Genomic DNA, 17,500 nt, shown 5'->3' with positions numbered 1-17,500 from the left:
CGGTGGATATCAGTCCCGGCTGTTATTGCACGTATTTCTGGCAATTCGATTGGATGATTGGGGGCGGGGGGGGGGGGCGGAGTGGATACATACATGGGTTGGTTTGCACACACACATACACACACACACACACACACACACACACACACACACATGGCGCTGATATGACCTAAATGTGTTGCAAGCGCCGTAAATCCCTTAAAAACAAAAACACACACACAGACACACACACACACACGCACACACACACACACACACACACAGAGAGAGAGAGAGAGGGAGAGGCGGAGGGGGGGTTAGAAGAAGAAGAAGAAGAAGAAGAAGAAGAAGAAGAAGAAGAAGAAGAAGAAGAAGAAGAAGAAGAAGAAGAAGAAGAAGAAGAGAAGAAGAGAGAGGAGAGGAGGAGGAGGAGGAGGAATGAGAAGAAGAAGAAGAAGAAGAAGAAGAAGAAGAAGAAGAAGAAGAAGAAGAAGAAGAAGAAGAAGAAGAAGAAGAAGAAGAAGAACAAGAAGAGGAATGACAGAATGAAACACCATAGAAACAGTAAGGAGAAGAATGAGCAGGGGAGAAGAGGGAGGAGGGGTGGCCAGGAGGGAAAACAAAAGGGAAACTGGAAATATAAAAAAAAAACCGATATAAAACCAGCATCATCGCCGATGTGTATAGAAGAGATCAGTTTTCCGGGGACCTTGGGCTATATATTATAATACAGTCTAGATACATAACCAGTTTACATCTGATATCGCCCCTGAAATTGTGGATTTTCGTGGATAAAACGGGCCATTTCCAGCAAGTGTTAAAATGCCATGCACCCGTCGGTATCAATAATTTAACATCGTTAACCGCTTCACGGCGTGCTAGGCTGGCTGGATGGATGGATGGAAATTTTGGATTAATTCATGTCATTAAGTACACATTATTTTTTATAATTTATTGTTTGTATAATTTTGATTATTTTTCTGATTTTTATTTATTTATTTTTCCTGTGTGCTGGTTTTCCCAACTGATCTCAGAAAAGTAGAAAACGGTAGGTAGGGGCTGCCTGAAGCCGGTGATCGTAAAATACTAACGAAAGAGTGAAAATGGAGAGGCTTCGTATGGGAACAAAACAGACAATGGACGTTTCGGGTACAAACGCTTCGTCAGCACAACAATACACAAATAAACGTGTTGTGCTGACGAAGGGTTTGTACCCGAAACGTCCATTGTCTGTTTTTGTTCCCATACGAAGCCTCTCCATTTTCACTCTTTCGTTAGTATTCAACTGTATCTCCTGTTTTTTGTTTGTTCTTTCTGAGGGGTTAGACATCGGGGGTCATGGCTACAGGTCAATAATATTGGCAAAATATGTGACCCCTCGTCTCAAACCGGTATTATGTCGGGACGGACCAGATGCTAAAAAGTCAATTTATAGTCAAACTGGTCAAAAATATGAAACGTTGGTATTTAGCACAGTAAAATATGATATTCCTTCTCCTCTATAAAGCAAACAAACTCAACTTAAGTCTGATATTTCTGGCTACAAATTCAATTTTCAGCATCTTAGTCATCCCGACTTAATACCGTTTTGAGACGAAGGATCACATATTGCGGCAAATGAGCGTGTAGTGCTTTACTGCTGGACTTCGTAATATCACTTGTTTCAGATTGGTCTGGGAAGTGTGAGGGGGAGAGAGAGAGAGAGGGGGGGGGGGGGGGGTTTGGGAACTCAAGCGAACACAGAAGGAGTGTGGGGAGTTGGAAGGAGGGGAGAGAGAGAGAGAGAGAGAGAGAGAGAGAGAGAGAGAGAGAGAGAGAGAGAGGAGGAGGTATGGGAACACAAGCGAACACAGAAGGAGTGTGGGGAGTTGGAAGGAGGAGGGGGGGGGGAGAGAGAGAGAGAGAGAGAGAGAGAGAGAGGAGGTATGGGGACACAAGCGAACACAGGAGTGTGGGGAGTTGGAAGGAGGAGGGGGGGGGGAGAGAGAGAGAGAGAGAGAGAGAGAGAGAGAGAGAGAGAAGAGAGAGAGAGAGAGAGGAGGTATGGGGACACAAGCGAACACAGAAGGAGTGTGGGGAGTTGGAAGGAGGGGGGGGGGGTGCTGAGTATCGATTGATCAATAGCCCCCCCCCCCCCAAAAAAAAAAAAAGTCTCAATCTCGAAATGTCGGATGTGACCTTTTATATTGCGCAATATCCACTTAAGTAAGATGCTCAAAGCGCTTTACAAATGGCCCCTTACTAACAGCAACATTTAACATGTAGAACGAGACATCATGCCTGTTAGGCGATATTACAATTAATTTTTCCAACAGAGGCAACGCTGTTAACGGCCATGTACTCATTTTCAGTACGGTGAAAGAACGTGAGTATTAAAGAGCTTTTCTCCAAGGACTCAACTATGCGCAGAGGGAGCGAGACTCGAACCCAGGATCTTCCGACCCGAAAGCGAGTGTCATACCACAAGACCACATAGACACTACATACTACTTTGTATATTATTTATTTCATCTTTGATGTCAATGATTGTCTGTTGAAATTGGATAGTCTTGTTGAAAGCTGAAAGTCTGGACCCAAGACATAGACAAAGAGAAAGACAAGACGAAGCAAGACTGGGTAGATTGATGCAAATTGGATAGTCTTGTTGAAAGCTGAAAGTCTGGACCCAAGACATAGACAAAGAGAAAGACAAGACGAAGCAAGACTGGGTAGATTGATGCAACTGATGACTTGTGAATGGTTGGTAATGGGAAATGGGGTAGGGTTACGGAATAAGATGTATGGACAATGGAAATGGAATGGGCGGGAATTATTCGGGGGCGGGGGGGGGGGGCGGGGGCGGTGTGAATCTTGGAGAAAAAAAAATATTATATAAATGAATAAGATGTGTATGACTTAGTATCAAGCTAAGCAGAGAAAAAGATTTGTGTTTATTGTTTTTTGTTGTTGTTGTTTTTTGGGGGTTTTTTTTTGTTTTTATTTTTTTTTTTTTTGGGGGGGGGGGTTGGTTTTTTTTTGTTTTGTTTTGTTTGTTTGTTTTTTTTTTGTTTTTTTTTTTTTTGGGGGGGGGGGGGGGCGGTTGTTGTTGTATTTTTGGGGGTTTTTTTTAATTTATTTTTTTTGTTTTGTTTTGGGAGATGGGAGTTGTTTTTTTATAAATTTGTCCTTGGACTGTGTCTTGAGATGGTTTTTATTATTCTATCTCTCTTTCTTTGCTTGACATTGGTCACACTCTTGCTCACATCTTTAAGGATTTCTCTTTTCAACATTGCGTCATTTTTAAATATTTTTTTTAAAGGGGGGTGGGGCGGGGGGAGGGGCTGAGAGAACGATATGTTTGAACTCTTTGGCTATCCATACCTTATTATATCGCTAGTGGACAACGGTCAACTGGTCATTCCTATAGTTATGAATAACCTTTACCTATCCGATTTGGCAGTTCTATAAATCTATCGCGTATTGATTTACCTCTCTCTCTCTCTCTCTCTCTCTCTCTCTCTCTCTCTCTCTCTCTCTCTCTCATATACACACGTACTTATATCGATTTCATTACGTCACTAGGTGGTGTGTGTTTGTGTGCGTGTGCGGGGTGGGGGGGGGGGGGGGGGGGTGGTAACCTGTGTATGTTTTGGTAACCGTTGGTTGACCTTTGGTGACACACCCAATGTAATAGTGTGCTAAAAATAAAACATGATTTTGGCCAAAGAAAAAAAAAAATTGTGTTTATTTATGTTTTGGCCAGAAATCTTTAACTTCAAATATCGATCGATTAAAATGACCATCGACTTGTCATAAACTCTCAAACCTGAGACTTCAAGTTTAAGATTTTTGACAAGTTGAGGGTTAATTTATGCGAGCGATATTAAACTTTTAAATAAACGTTTTCTAACCAAAATATGATTTTTAAAATGAGGTTATTTTGTCCGAATTGGAAAGATTTGGCCACTTCAAGTTCAAGCGGTTTAATGGGAGCTTTTATATAATGTGAACTTTTATATAGATAGAATGCGCGTGGCCAAGGAGTTAACAACATTGCCATCCGGAAGTATAACGGACCAACACACAAACTCTGTGTAACCATGAACTTTTATAGTCTGGTTAATACAGTTTAGTGAGAACAACTCACAAAAGCGGATGGCAAAAACAATAACAAAGGCCTGAGTGACGTCATCTTCGAACTATCTATAGAGCAATATCCACTAAATGTGCGCGAAGCGGTTTACAAAGGCTAGTTATCACATGATTTTCTCGATCATTGTTTAAACGTTTAAATTTACATATAGTTTTCAGTGTTGGTTCGATTGATCAAGCGGTAGAATAGTGGGTATTTTACTTAGACACATGTCATTGACAATAAAACCTGTGTAGTTTGCTATATTTGCCAATCACTGCCATTCATTGTTTACATCATGACGACTGTCCGAGAGGCGTGGTTATCTATGGATCTATACCCATCCCGTTTTCTGCAACGTTAAAAATCACAACGATGTCAATAAGTTGCCACGCTCAAAGTCAATCATAGGAAACTGACTTTCCGGCAGATCTAAGTAAACCCAGCTATCCAATTATTATTTAGTTGGGATTTTTTTTTTTTAAAAAGGTGTCCATCATAGCGCGGAATCAAACTAGAAACTTTGCATGTAGAACTGTTGTACTCTTGCGATTGAGCCATCTCCCCCCCCCCCCCCACACACACACACACACACTTCGTGTTCCACAAGACATAATATGTGTGTTACGCCAAGCACATTGATAGTACATACTAACTACTACATACTTACAATATAATTATATATGCTTACCAGTATTATTCGCACGAGCGTTTGTTTGCTTAACACATTGTCAACTTCAGCGGCGAAACGTTATGACAGGCGTTTTAATTCTCAATTGAGGACCATCAACGGGGTGTGATATAGCCCTGGAATAATCCCCCAATCGGCTTGTCTTACACTCTCATTGCAACCGGCACATCGGCTAGTCCTGCATTCATCCGGCTTCTCTTCTCGTATAGCGTCGTCGTCTTTCACTTTCACCGATCGCTCAAAGAGATCTAAAAGTGAAAGGTTGCCGGATAAATGGGAATTTGGATAAATGGGATGAGACGCCATAATATAGGGAAATACCGAAATGATCGTTTTTGGTGCTAAACTCACCGTCATGGTAATTGTCCAATCTTTGTTTTCTTTTGTCTGAAATAATAAGGATAAAAAGAAGAAAAAAAGTATTGAGTTTTTTTATAATAGTTTACAATTAATAAAGATAGATAAATGAAAAGATAAATAGATAAATAAATAAATAATTAAATATTAATAGATGCCGATTATCCGTCTTGGTTTAACGTTTTGACATTCTTATTTTGAGACTTCCCGTTTATCCGCAAGCGCTAAGTTTCGATATATAACGATTTGTCTCTACACGATCTTCATTGCGGAAAATATTATACGAATTCCACCGATCAGAAGAAATTGGTTTTTTTCTGGGTCTTCCCTTGGTTTGCTGCTGTCGATATATCGTCAGATTATTTTTATTGTTATGATAGGCAATGCAAGAGAGTGTTGGAGTTCCAGGATTTGTCTTTATTGGGATTTCTTTTTTTTTTTTTTGGGGGGGGGGGTTGTTTTTATTTTGTTTATTTTTTTTGTATTTCTTCCAATCTTATATCGGACGTATGCAGACAAATGAATGGATAAAACGGCGAATGAATGCGTGAACAAATGAATGAATGAATGAATTAATTAATTAATTATTTTTTTTGGGGGGGGGTTGTTGTTTTTGTTTTTGTTTTTTGTTTGTTTTTTTAAATTTTGTTTTGTTTGTTTGTTTTGTTTGTTTTTTTTTTTGGTTTTTGTTTTTTGTTTGTTTGTTTTTTGTTTTTTTTTGGGGGGGGGGGGGGGGGGGGGAGGGGGGGTTCGACTGTTTGGGTTTTTTATTTCTCACCTAGATCTTCGTGGACATTTTTGGATATTTGAAGCGATCTGAAAATCTCGTGACAAATTGTTACGGTATTTTTTTTCATTTTTTGTTACACCACCAATTAGAAAATATAAGAATACAAGTCAATTACAATACAAACCATAATAATATTATCATTATCTAGACGTCACCGAGTTCAACTCAGTGTGTGCTTGTGTGTTTGGGGGGGGGGGGGTGGAAGTGAGAAGGGGGGGGGGGGGGGGAGGAGGGTGTGAGGAGACCTGACAATAGGTATCAAATTACAATCAATATATTATTTTATGTCCTTTTGTTGTTGTCAGACATGCGAGAAATTCTAAAAAAAAAAAAAAAATTTCACACACGTCAAAATGCTTTTGACTGGGTTTTCCTTCGGCACAGGAGATTGTGATAATAGGATTTTGTCTGTCGTACTTTGAAAGAAACAAAAAACGTCTTTCAAAATTTGGCCATAAAACTCGTCCCCCTTCAAATATCGATCTGATTAATATTATAACCCTCGTGTTTTCAAACACTCTCAAGCCTGGGATTTCTTTTAAGACTTCCTCGATCGAAGTCCCAGGTTTTGAAAGTTTTTGCCAAGATGAGGGTCATTTAAATCGATCGCGGTTTGAAGGACTAGTTTTGTGGCCAAATTTTTGAACACATGTTTTGTTGGGAGCGGATTGGGGGGGGGGGGGGGCAGAGTGAGGGGGGGGGGGCGGGGGGAGAGATTACGGCATATCTGATAGTAGGTGCTGATTACTAGTGCGCGGCGGTCCTTGGCAAGCTTAAGGACCACGGTCCTACGGTCCCTGGGAAATGAAAACCGCAAGGACCGGTCCTAGGACCGGCGGTCCTTTTCGACATTGAACATTCCTGAGAGACCGTTTTGACCTTTGGGACCATGGGATCGTTCATTCTTGAACCGTTAAAGACCGCTACACGATGAAAACCGTGGTCTACAGGAGTAAAACACACGGAGTAGTCACACTCATTTCAAATTGTAACCTAATTAGAGAAGAGGGGTGATGCCTTCTTTATTTGATCACAGTACTTCATTGTTACTTCGATAATTTAGCGTGAATAAAATTTGAAATTTATCCCCATTAACGGAGATAATGGAATCACCCAAGGCGTTGATCGAGTTGTTCGTGGCGTTTATACAAACACGCAACTCCTACCCCCCCCCCCCCCCCCCCACCCCCCCACACACACACACACATGAGAGGGCAGCGAGCATTGAAGAGTAAGAGAGAGACGTGAAGTTATAATAAGAGGGGGTGGATGCGGTAATAAGTAATAAGTAATAAGTGGGGTCGATGGTGACTTTTCGCCAGATCTAACAAACCCAGCTACCCATTCACTGCTGAGTAGACAGGGATTCAGAAAAAAACTCGACTGCACCCTGGATCGATCTCTGGCCCTGTGCGTATAAAGAGAGTGCTCTATCAACTGAGCTATCGGGGTCCCCAAATATTCTATTGGACCTTTTAAAAATACAGACGTTATAACTATTTTTTTTTTGGAAGGAAGAAACTAATGAAACTCATATTATTTGATTAGTTAAAACACCAAACGAAATTTTAATATTATTGTATTATTTTAAATGACAACAATGCGATAGAAAGGAGTGGCGACAAGAGATGGACAAAAGAAAACAAAAAATCAGACTTGCAACTTGCTAGGTTTGAGACACACACACACACACACATCTTTAGTAGTCACATACATTTCAAACAATAACCCATTAGAGAAGAGGGGTCATGCCTTCATCATAGATCATTGTCATTGCGATCATTATGGTGTAGTAAATTTTGAAATTTACCCCGTATAATGGAATCGTCCAAGGCGTGCGCCTCCTGTTCCCCCATCTCACACACGAAAGGGCGGTTTGCGGAGTGGAGGGAGGTGGTCGTCTGCCTCTATGGTCGTCTGTGTCGTTTAGTGTATGGCAAAGGGGGTGGGTGCGATTAATTAAGTGGGATGGGTGGTGATTGGTGGAAGATAGGCAAAGGACCGAGGCAACGAATCGCTGGGGAAGTAGTATGGCGCCAGACCGTTGAAAGGTGATAAGAAGTGAGGACCGCCGGCGGTCTTCCTCTTTGGGACCGGACAACGGTTCACAGCTAAAAGACCGTGGGACCGGTCCTCGGTCCGGTCCTCAGCGCGGCACTACTGATTACGATTTCAGTTTTGGTCCAATTGACTTGAAAACGGCGATTGCGTGTCTTGTTGTATACAACAATGGGTGTGCCAATTCATTAACGATGTTTTAAATTTTTAATGGAAAATGAAATAAAATTCCCTTGAAAAATGAAATAAAATTCCCTTTATTCATCCCATAGGGGAAATTTGTGTTAAGGGTCTGTTCCAAGCGAAGATTGGAATAACCCAGGCGTCAGCCGCAGTGCAGGAGCGCAAATTGAGCTAGAGCGACGTGACTTGCTCAAGGCCACAAAGGGGCGGATGATCGAACTCGGTACCTTTCGGGTACTTAGCAAAGACCGTACCGCTGAGCCACGCTGCCCCCAAGAACACCTGATTTTAATTGTCCCAACTAACATTCACTATCAACTTAAACTATTGTTGTTAATTTATTGCCCTAGATCTCAATACCATGAAATAGAACGTGACCGATGTGTGCATATATGCAGGTCTGACATCCTAACCCAATTTTGGGCCTAGTTTTATAAATTATTGTAATGAATCATATTTTACGTCGTACATTCTTAATTTTGATATTTTCAAAAAATAGAAATTGGAGCAACTCAAATTTCTTCGTCCTCGTCCTCTCGTGTTCAATATATGTGTTGTTTGATGCTATCGTGTGTTCAATGTATGTGTTGTTTGATGCAAGCGTGTGTTCAATGTATGTGTTGTTTGATGCAAGCGTCGTGTTCAATATATGTGTTGTTTGATGCAAGCGAGGGTTCAATGTATGTGTTGTTTGATGCAAGCGTCGTGTTCAATGTATGTGTTTTTTTATGCAAGCGTCGTGTTCAATATATGTATTGTTTGATGCAAGCGAGGGTTCAATGTATGTGTTGTTTGATGCAAGCGTGAGTTCAATATATGTGTTGTTTGATGCAAGCGTGTGTTCAATATATGTGTTGTTTGATACAAGCGTGTGTTCAATGTATGTGTTGTTTGATGCAAGCGTGTGTTCAATGTATGTGTTGTTTGATGCAAGCGAGGGTTCAATGTATGTGTTGTTTGATGCAAGCGAGGGTTCAATGTATATGTTGTTTGATGCAAGCGAGGGTTCAATGTATGTGTTGTTTGATGCAAGCGAGGGTTCAATGTATGTGTTGTTTGATGCAAGCGAGGGTTCAATGTATATGTTGTTTGATGCAAGCGTGTGTTCAATGTATGTGTTGTTTGATGCAAGCGTGTGTTCAATGTATGTGTTGTTTGATGCAAGCGAGGGTTCAATGCATGTGTTGTTTGATGCAAGCGTCGTGTTCAATGTATGTGTTGTTTGATGCAAGCGTGTGTTCAATGTATGTGTTGTTTGATGCAAGCGAGGGTTCAATATATGTGTTGTTTGATGCAAGCGTGTGTTCAATATATGTGTTGTTTGATACAAGCGTGTGTTCAATGTATGTGTTGTTTGATGCAAGCGTGTGTTCAATGTATGTGTTGTTTGATGCAAGCGAGGGTTCAATGTATGTGTTGTTTGATGCAAGCGAGGGTTCAATGTATATGTTGTTTGATGCAAGCGAGGGTTCAATGTATGTGTTGTTTGATGCAAGCGAGGGTTCAATGTATGTGTTGTTTGATGCAAGCGAGGGTTCAATGTATATGTTGTTTGATGCAAGCGTGTGTTCAATGTATGTGTTGTTTGATGCAAGCGTGTGTTCAATGTATGTGTTGTTTGATGCAAGCGAGGGTTCAATGCATGTGTTGTTTGATGCAAGCGTCGTGTTCAATGTATGTGTTGTTTGATGCAAGCGTGTGTTCAATGTATGTGTTGTTTGATGCAAGCGAGGGTTCAATATATGTGTTGTTTGATGCAAGCGAGGGTTCAATGTATGTGTTGTTTGATGCAAGCGAGGGTTCAATGTAGTGCGCGGCGGTCCTTGGCAAGCTTAAGGACCACGGTCCTACGGTCCCTGGGAAATGAAAACCGCAAGGACCGGTCCTAGGACCGGCGGTCCTTTTCGACATTGAACATTCCTGAGAGACCGTTTTGACCTTTGGGACCATGGGATCGTTCATTCTTGAACCGTTAAAGACCGCTACACGATGAAAACCGTGGTCTACAGGAGTAAAACACACGGAGTAGTCACACTCATTTCAAATTGTAACCTAATTAGAGAAGAGGGGTGATGCCTTCTTTATTTGATCACAGTACTTCATTGTTACTTCGATAATTTAGCGTGAATAAAATTTGAAATTTATCCCCATTAACGGAGATAATGGAATCACCCAAGGCGTTGATCGAGTTGTTCGTGGCGTTTATACAAACACGCAACTCCTACCCCCCCCCCCCACACACACACACACACACACACATGAGAGGGCAGCGAGCATTGAAGAGTAAGAGAGAGACGTGAAGTTATAATAAGAGGGGGGGGATGCGGTAATAAGTAATAAGTAATAAGTGGGGTCGATGGTGACTTTTCGCCAGATCTAACAAACCCAGCTACCCATTCACTGCTGAGTAGACAGGGATTCAGAAAAAAACTCGACTGCACCCTGGATCGATCTCTGGCCCTGTGCGTATAAAGAGAGTGCTCTATCAACTGAGCTATCGGGGTCCCCAAATATTCTATTGGACCTTTTAAAAATACAGACGTTATAACTGTTTTTTTTTTTGGAAGGAAGAAACTAATGAAACTCATATTATTTGATTAGTTAAAACACCAAACGAAATTTTAATATTATTGTATTATTTTAAATGACAACAATGCGATAGAAAGGAGTGGCGACAAGAGATGGACAAAAGAAAACAAAAAATCAGACTTGCAACTTGCTAGGTTTGAGACACACACACACACACACACACACACACACACAAAATCTTTAGTAGTCACATACATTTCAAACAATAACCCATTAGAGAAGAGGGGTCATGCCTTCATCATAGATCATTGTCATTGCGATCATTATGGTGTAGTAAATTTTGAAATTTACCCCGTATAATGGAATCGTCCAAGGCGTGCGCCTCCTGTTCCCCCATCTCACACACGAAAGGGCGGTTTGCGGAGTGGAGGGAGGTGGTCGTCTGCCTCTATGGTCGTCTGTGTCGTTTAGTGTATGGCAAAGGGGGGTGGGTGCGATTAATTAAGTGGGATGGGTGGTGATTGGTGGAAGATAGGCAAAGGACCGAGGCAACGAATCGCTGGGGAAGTAGTATGGCGCCAGACCGTTGAAAGGTGATAAGAAGTGAGGACCGCCGGCGGTCTTCCTCTTTGGGACCGGACAACGGTTCACAGCTAAAAGACCGTGGGACCGGTCCTCGGTCCGGTCCTCAGCGCGGCACTAGTTCAATGTATATGTTGTTTGATGCAAGCGAGGGTTCAATATATGTGTTGTTTGATGCAAGCGAGGGTTCAATGTATGTGTTGTTTGATGCAAGCGAGGGTTCAATGTATGTGTTGTTTGATGCAAGCGTCGTGTTCAATATATGTGTTGTTTGATGCAAGCGAGGGTTCAATGTATATGTTGTTTGATGCAAGCGCCGTGTTCAATATATGTGTTGTTTGATGCAAGCGAGGGTTCAATGTATGTTTTGTTTGATGCAAGCGAGGGTTCAATGTATGTGTTGTTTGATGCAAGCGTCGTGTTCAATATATGTGTTGTTTGATGCAAGCGAGGGTTCAATGTATATGTTGTTTGATGCAAGCGCCGTGTTCAATATATGTGTTGTTTGATGCAAGCGTCGTGTTCAATTTATGTGTTGTTTGATGCAAGCGAGGGTTCAATGTATGTGTTGTTTGATACAAGCGAGGGTTCAATGTATATGTTGTTTGATGCAAGCGTCGTGTTCAATGTATATGTTGTTTGATGCAAGCGAGGGTTCAATGTATGTGTTGTTTGATGCAAGCGAGGGTTCAATATATGTGTTGTTTGATGCAAGCGTCGTTCAGTGTTTTCAATTATATGTGTTGTTTGATGCAAGCGAGGGTTCAATGTGTATCAATGTTGTTTGATGCAAGCGAGGGTTCAATATATGTGTTGTTTGATGCAAGCGAGGGTTCAATGTATATGTTGTTTGATGCAAGCGAGGGTTCAATATATGTGTTGTTTGATGCAAGCGAGGGTTCAATATATGTGTTGTTTGATGCAAGCGAGGGTTCAATGTATGTGTTGTTTGATGCAAGCGAGGGTTCAATGTATATGTTGTTTGATGCAAGCGAGGGTTCAATATATGTGTTGTTTGATGCAAGCGAGGGTTCAATGTATATGTTGTTTGATGCAAGCGTGTGTTCAATGTGTAGTGTTTGTGTTTGATGCAAGCGTGTGTTCAATGTTGTGTTGTTTGATGCAAGCGTGTGTTCAATGTATATGTTGTTTGATGCAAGCGGGGGTTCAATGTATGTGTTGTTTGATGCAAGCGTGTGTTCAATGTTGTGTTGTTTGATGCAAGCGTGTGTTCAATGTATATGTTGTTTGATGCAAGCGGGGGTTCAATATATGTGTTGTTTGATGCAAGCGAGGGTTCAATGTATATGTTGTTTGATGCAAGCGTGTGTTCAATGTATGTGTTGTTTGATGCAAGCGTGTGTTCAATGTTGTGTTGTTTGATGCAAGCGTGTGTTCAATGTATATGTTGTTTGATGCAAGCGGGGGTTCAATGTATGTGTTGTTTGATGCAAGCGTGTGTTCAATGTTGTGTTGTTTGATGCAAGCGTGTGTTCAATGTATATGTTGTTTGATGCAAGCGGGGGTTCAATGTATGTGTTGTTTGATGCAAGCGAGGGTTCAATGTATGTGTTGTTTGATGCAAGCGTGTGTTCAATGTATGTGTTGTTTGATGCAAGCGTGTGTTCAATGTATGTGTTGTTTGACGCAAGCGTGTGTTCAATGTATGTGTTGTTTGATGCAAGCGTGTGTTCAATGTATGTGTTGTTTGATGCAAGCGAGGGTTCAATGTATGTGTTGTTTGATGCAAGCGAGGGTTCAATTTATATGTTGTTTGATGCAAGAGAGGGTTCAATGTATGTGTTGTTTGATGCAAGCGTCGTGTTCAATATATGTGTTGTTTGATGCAAGCGAGGGTTCAATTTATATGTTGTTTGATGCAAGCGAGGGTTCAATGTATGTGTTGTTTGATGCAAGCGAGGGTTCAATTTATATGTTGTTTGATGCAAGCGAGGGTTCAATGTATGTGTTGTTTGATGCAAGCGAGGGTTCAATGTATGTGTTGTTTGATGCAAGCGTGTGTTCAATGTATGTGTTGTTTGATGCAAGCGAGGGTTCAATGTATGTGTTGTTTGATGCAAGCGTGTGTTCAATGTATGTGTTGTTTGATGCAAGCGAGAGTTCAATTTATATGTTGTTTGATGCAAGCGAGGGTTCAATGTATGTGTTGTTTGCTGCAAGCGAGGGTTCAATGTATGTGTTGTTTGATGCCGGCATGTGTTCAATGTATGTGTTGTTTGATGCAAGCGTGTGTTCAATGTATGTGTTGTTTGATGCAAGCGAGGGTTCAATGTATGTGTTGTTTGATGCAAGTGTCGTGTTCAATGTATGTGTTGTTTGATGCAAGCGTTGTGTTCAATGTATGTGTTGTTTGATGCAAGCGAGGGTTCAATGTATGTGTTGTTTGATGCAAGCGAGGGTTCAATGTATGTATTGTTTGATGCAAGCGTGTGTTCAATTTATATGTTGTTTGATGCAAGCGAGGGTTCAATGTATATGTTGTTTGATGCAAGCGTGTGTTCAATTTATATGTTATTTGATGCAAGCGTGTGTTCAATTTATATGTTGTTTGATGCAAGCGTGTGTTCAATTTATATGTTGTTTGATGCAAGCGAGGGTTCAATTTATATGTTGTTTGATGCAAGCGAGGGTTCAATGTATGTGTTGTTTGATGCAAGCGTCGTGTTCAATGTATGTGTTCTTTGATGCAAGCGAGGGTTCAATGTATATGTTGTTTGATGCAAGCGAGGGTTCAATTTATATGTTGTTTGATGCAGGCGTGTGTTCAATGTATGTGTTGTTTGATGCAAGCGTCGTGTTCAATGTATGTGTTGTTTGATGCAAGCGAGGGTTCAATGTATATGTTGTTTGATGCAAGCGTGTGTTCAATTTATATGTTGTTTGATGCAAGCGTGTGTTCAATTTATATGTTGTATGATGCAAGCGTGTGTTCAATTTATATGTTGTTTGATGCAAGCGAGGGTTCAATTTATATGTTGTTTGATGCAAGCGAGGGTTCAATGTATGTGTTGTTTGATGCAAGCGTCGTATTCAATGTATGTGTTGTTTGATGCAAGCGAGGGTTCACAGCGTAAAACGTGTACCCTTGTGAAAAATACAAGGTATTAAAATTGCCCCAACTATCGGGAACCTCTGTGGTGTAATGGTAGCACATCTGACCGGTAATCAGAAGGTCTGAGGTTCGATACCCAGTCGAGGCAGACTGATCTTTTTCCTTGCTTTGTCTGGCACCTTTCAAACACACTTGGTGTCTGGCACCTTTCAAACACACTTGGTGTCTGGCACCTTTCAAACACACTTGTTGTCTGGCACCTTTCAAACACACTTGGTGTCTGGCACCTTTCAAACACACTTGGTGTCTGGCACCTTTCAAACACACTTGTTGTCTGGCACCTTTCAAACACACTTGTTGTCTGGCACCTTTCAAACACACTTGTTGTCTGGCACCTTTCAAACACACTTGGTGTCTGGCACCTTTCAAACACACTTGTTGTCTGGCACCTTTCAAACACACTTGGTGTCTGGCACCTTTCAAACACACTTGGTGTCTGGCACCTTTCAAACACACTTGTTGTCTGGCACCTTTCAAACACACTTGTTGTCTGGCACCTTTCAAACACACTTGTTGTCTGGCACCTTTCAAACACACTTGGCAGTTCAAATCTTTGTCGGTTGTAATAAAAATGTTGATGGTTGAAGCTCGAAGGAAAAAAATAACGATACGTATTGAATTGTAAGCTTCAATTTATTAGACGCAGACAGATACGGTGGACGTTTCGGGTTTCCCCTTTATCAACAAAACAGGATGAATGAAACAACTACAGATGAATGTGATAATGTAACAGTGGCTTTGTGAATTCACTCAATCCTAGAGTTTTGCTACTTTTCAGAATTGGAAAAAATGTATTAAAATGGGCATGTAGATTGATATTTCTATCCAATTCCTATTAACATGTAAAAATGAAGAACATTAGCGTTGATACTACGCCTATAATTTGTATCAGGAAAATGTAATAAAATAGGCATGGGGTAAAAGTAACCCCGGGTATACTACGGATATAGTCGGTGTTAGGGTTGAGTGAGTTAAGATGAATAAACAAAGACAATGACAATGTTGTAAAGCATTATTTAAAGCTATCAAAGACAAATTGCTGAAAGTTAAAGTTAGTTGTAATGACTTATATATGTGACCCTTCGTCTCAAAACGGTATTAAGTCGGGATGGACCAGATGCTAAAAAGTCAAATTATAGTTAAATTGGTCAAAAATATGAAACGTTGGTATTTAGCACAGTAAAATATTGATATTCCTTCTTCTCTATAAGCAAATAAACTCGACTTAAGCATGATTTTATGGCTATAATTTTCATTTTCAGCATCTTAATCATCCCGACTTAATACCGTTTTGAGACGAGGGGTCACATATTAGTGCTCCTAAAAATTCCCCCCCCCCCCCAAAAAAAAAAAATTGCAACCATTATGTCACCCACTTTTTAATTAAAAACTCGACCGTGTGCTTTTTCCACACGACACATTCTTTTCCAATTTCGTTAGCCCTTTCAGCGTGTTCAACGAAGCCGATAGAGTCTTACAAGTGAAGGCTGTTGAAAATTTAATTGCTTCAAAATAATATATTAATGATTTAATGCAGAGACGTTGTAGAAAGATTGTGGTGAAGATAAAATACTCAACAACTTGCACTTGACGATCAACAATTAGTCACACTAAGCTGTCGCCTATTTTCTTCACAAGATACTCTTCTTTATTCATATCGAAGCAGGCTGGGTTTTTTGGACGATTTTTCCCCTGCATTTTTTCTGTTTTTAAAAAACAAAAAGTAATAATAATAATAATAATAATAATTGAGCTTTTATATAGGTACCGCAATATCCACTAAACGTGCTCAAAGCGCTTTACAATGGGTCCCTAGACAACAGCAACACTTGACATGTAGGACGAGACATGACGCCTGTTAGGCGATATTACATTGGAGGGGGGGGGGGGACACAGACAACGCTGTTAACGTCCAGATACACATTTTACACCCGAGTACGGTGAGAGAATGGTAGGAAAGAGCCTTTTTCAAGGACTCAATTGTGCGTCGTGCAAAGCTCAAACCCAGGACCTTCCGATCCGAAAGCGAGTGTCATACAACTAGATAGCTGTTATGTCTGCCACTGTATCTTGCACACCTTTTAGATTCCGTCTTGTTGGTCGTGCCGTTCCGCGCAGTTGAATTCGAAAAGAAAGTGAAAGACATAATATTTTCAATTTTCACTTCACACGATTGTAAAGATGTTAATCTCCGTCACGAGATCTTTGAGAAATTTAACGTTCTTTAACTCTTTACAGTCGAAGTTCGATTGTGCGGCTATGTGATCTGTGGTATAACACTCGCTTTGGTATCGGAAGGTCCTGAGTTCGAGCCTCGCTCGGCGTATAGTTGAGTTCTTGGAAAAAGGCTCTTTCCTCACATTTTCTCACCGTACTCAGGTATAAAATGGGTACCTGGACGTCAAAAGCGTCTATGACGGAAAAAATATTGTCATGTCGCCAAACAGGCATCGTGTCTAGTTCTACACGTTACATGTTGCTGTTGGTCAGAGACCCTTTGTAAAGGGCTTTGAGCACGTTTAGTGGATATTGTGTTATATAAAAGCTCTAGGTCTTTTTTCAAAGCTTAATTGTAGTTCAATCAGATATACATACAGCGTAACTCACTCGTAAACAGACTAAGTTCAACCCCGAGTTAACTATGTCTGAATGTTTTGCCTTCTGTTTTGTTTTTGTTTTTTTCCTGAAATTCCTGAGTCCTAATATTTAAACTTTATGGGGGGTTTCTGGCGTCTTGTCAAGGGGGCAGCTTGCAATTTATGCCGTCCTTTTTAGCTAGAGAAACCAGAATACATTCTGGCTCTGGCTTGGTGTCTATGAATGACTTCTAAGTCCATGTTTAACTTGTGTGATGATTTTGCCCTCTTGTATGCGGCTATGTGGTCTTGTGGTATGACACTCGCTTTCGGATCGGAAGGTCCTGGATTCGAGCCTCGCGCTCGGCACATAGTTGAGTCCTTGGAAAAGGACTCACTTTTTACTCACTTTCTCTCACCGTACTCAGGTGTAAAATGAGTATCTGGCCTTTAACAGCGTTGTCTCTGTCCCAAAAAATGTTGTAATATCGCCTGACAGGCGTCATGTCTC

At 40.9% G+C, this 17,500-nt stretch overlaps 1 protein-coding gene across 1 annotated transcript in view; it reads left to right on the top strand.

Moving 5' to 3' along the window:
* The window catches only part of LOC144969944 (cadherin-related tumor suppressor-like), a 300,799-nt gene that overhangs the window by 243,770 nt on the left and 39,529 nt on the right, over positions 1–17,500 (top strand).

This window comes from Berghia stephanieae, chromosome 4 (assembly GCF_034508935.2).
Source record: "Berghia stephanieae isolate SIO BIC M18660-M18661 chromosome 4, UCSD_Bste_1.3, whole genome shotgun sequence".
Lineage (NCBI taxonomy): Eukaryota > Metazoa > Mollusca > Gastropoda > Nudibranchia > Aeolidiidae > Berghia > Berghia stephanieae.
The sequence above is the reverse complement of the archived record's forward strand: the minus strand, read 5'-3'. Positions and strand labels throughout refer to the sequence as shown.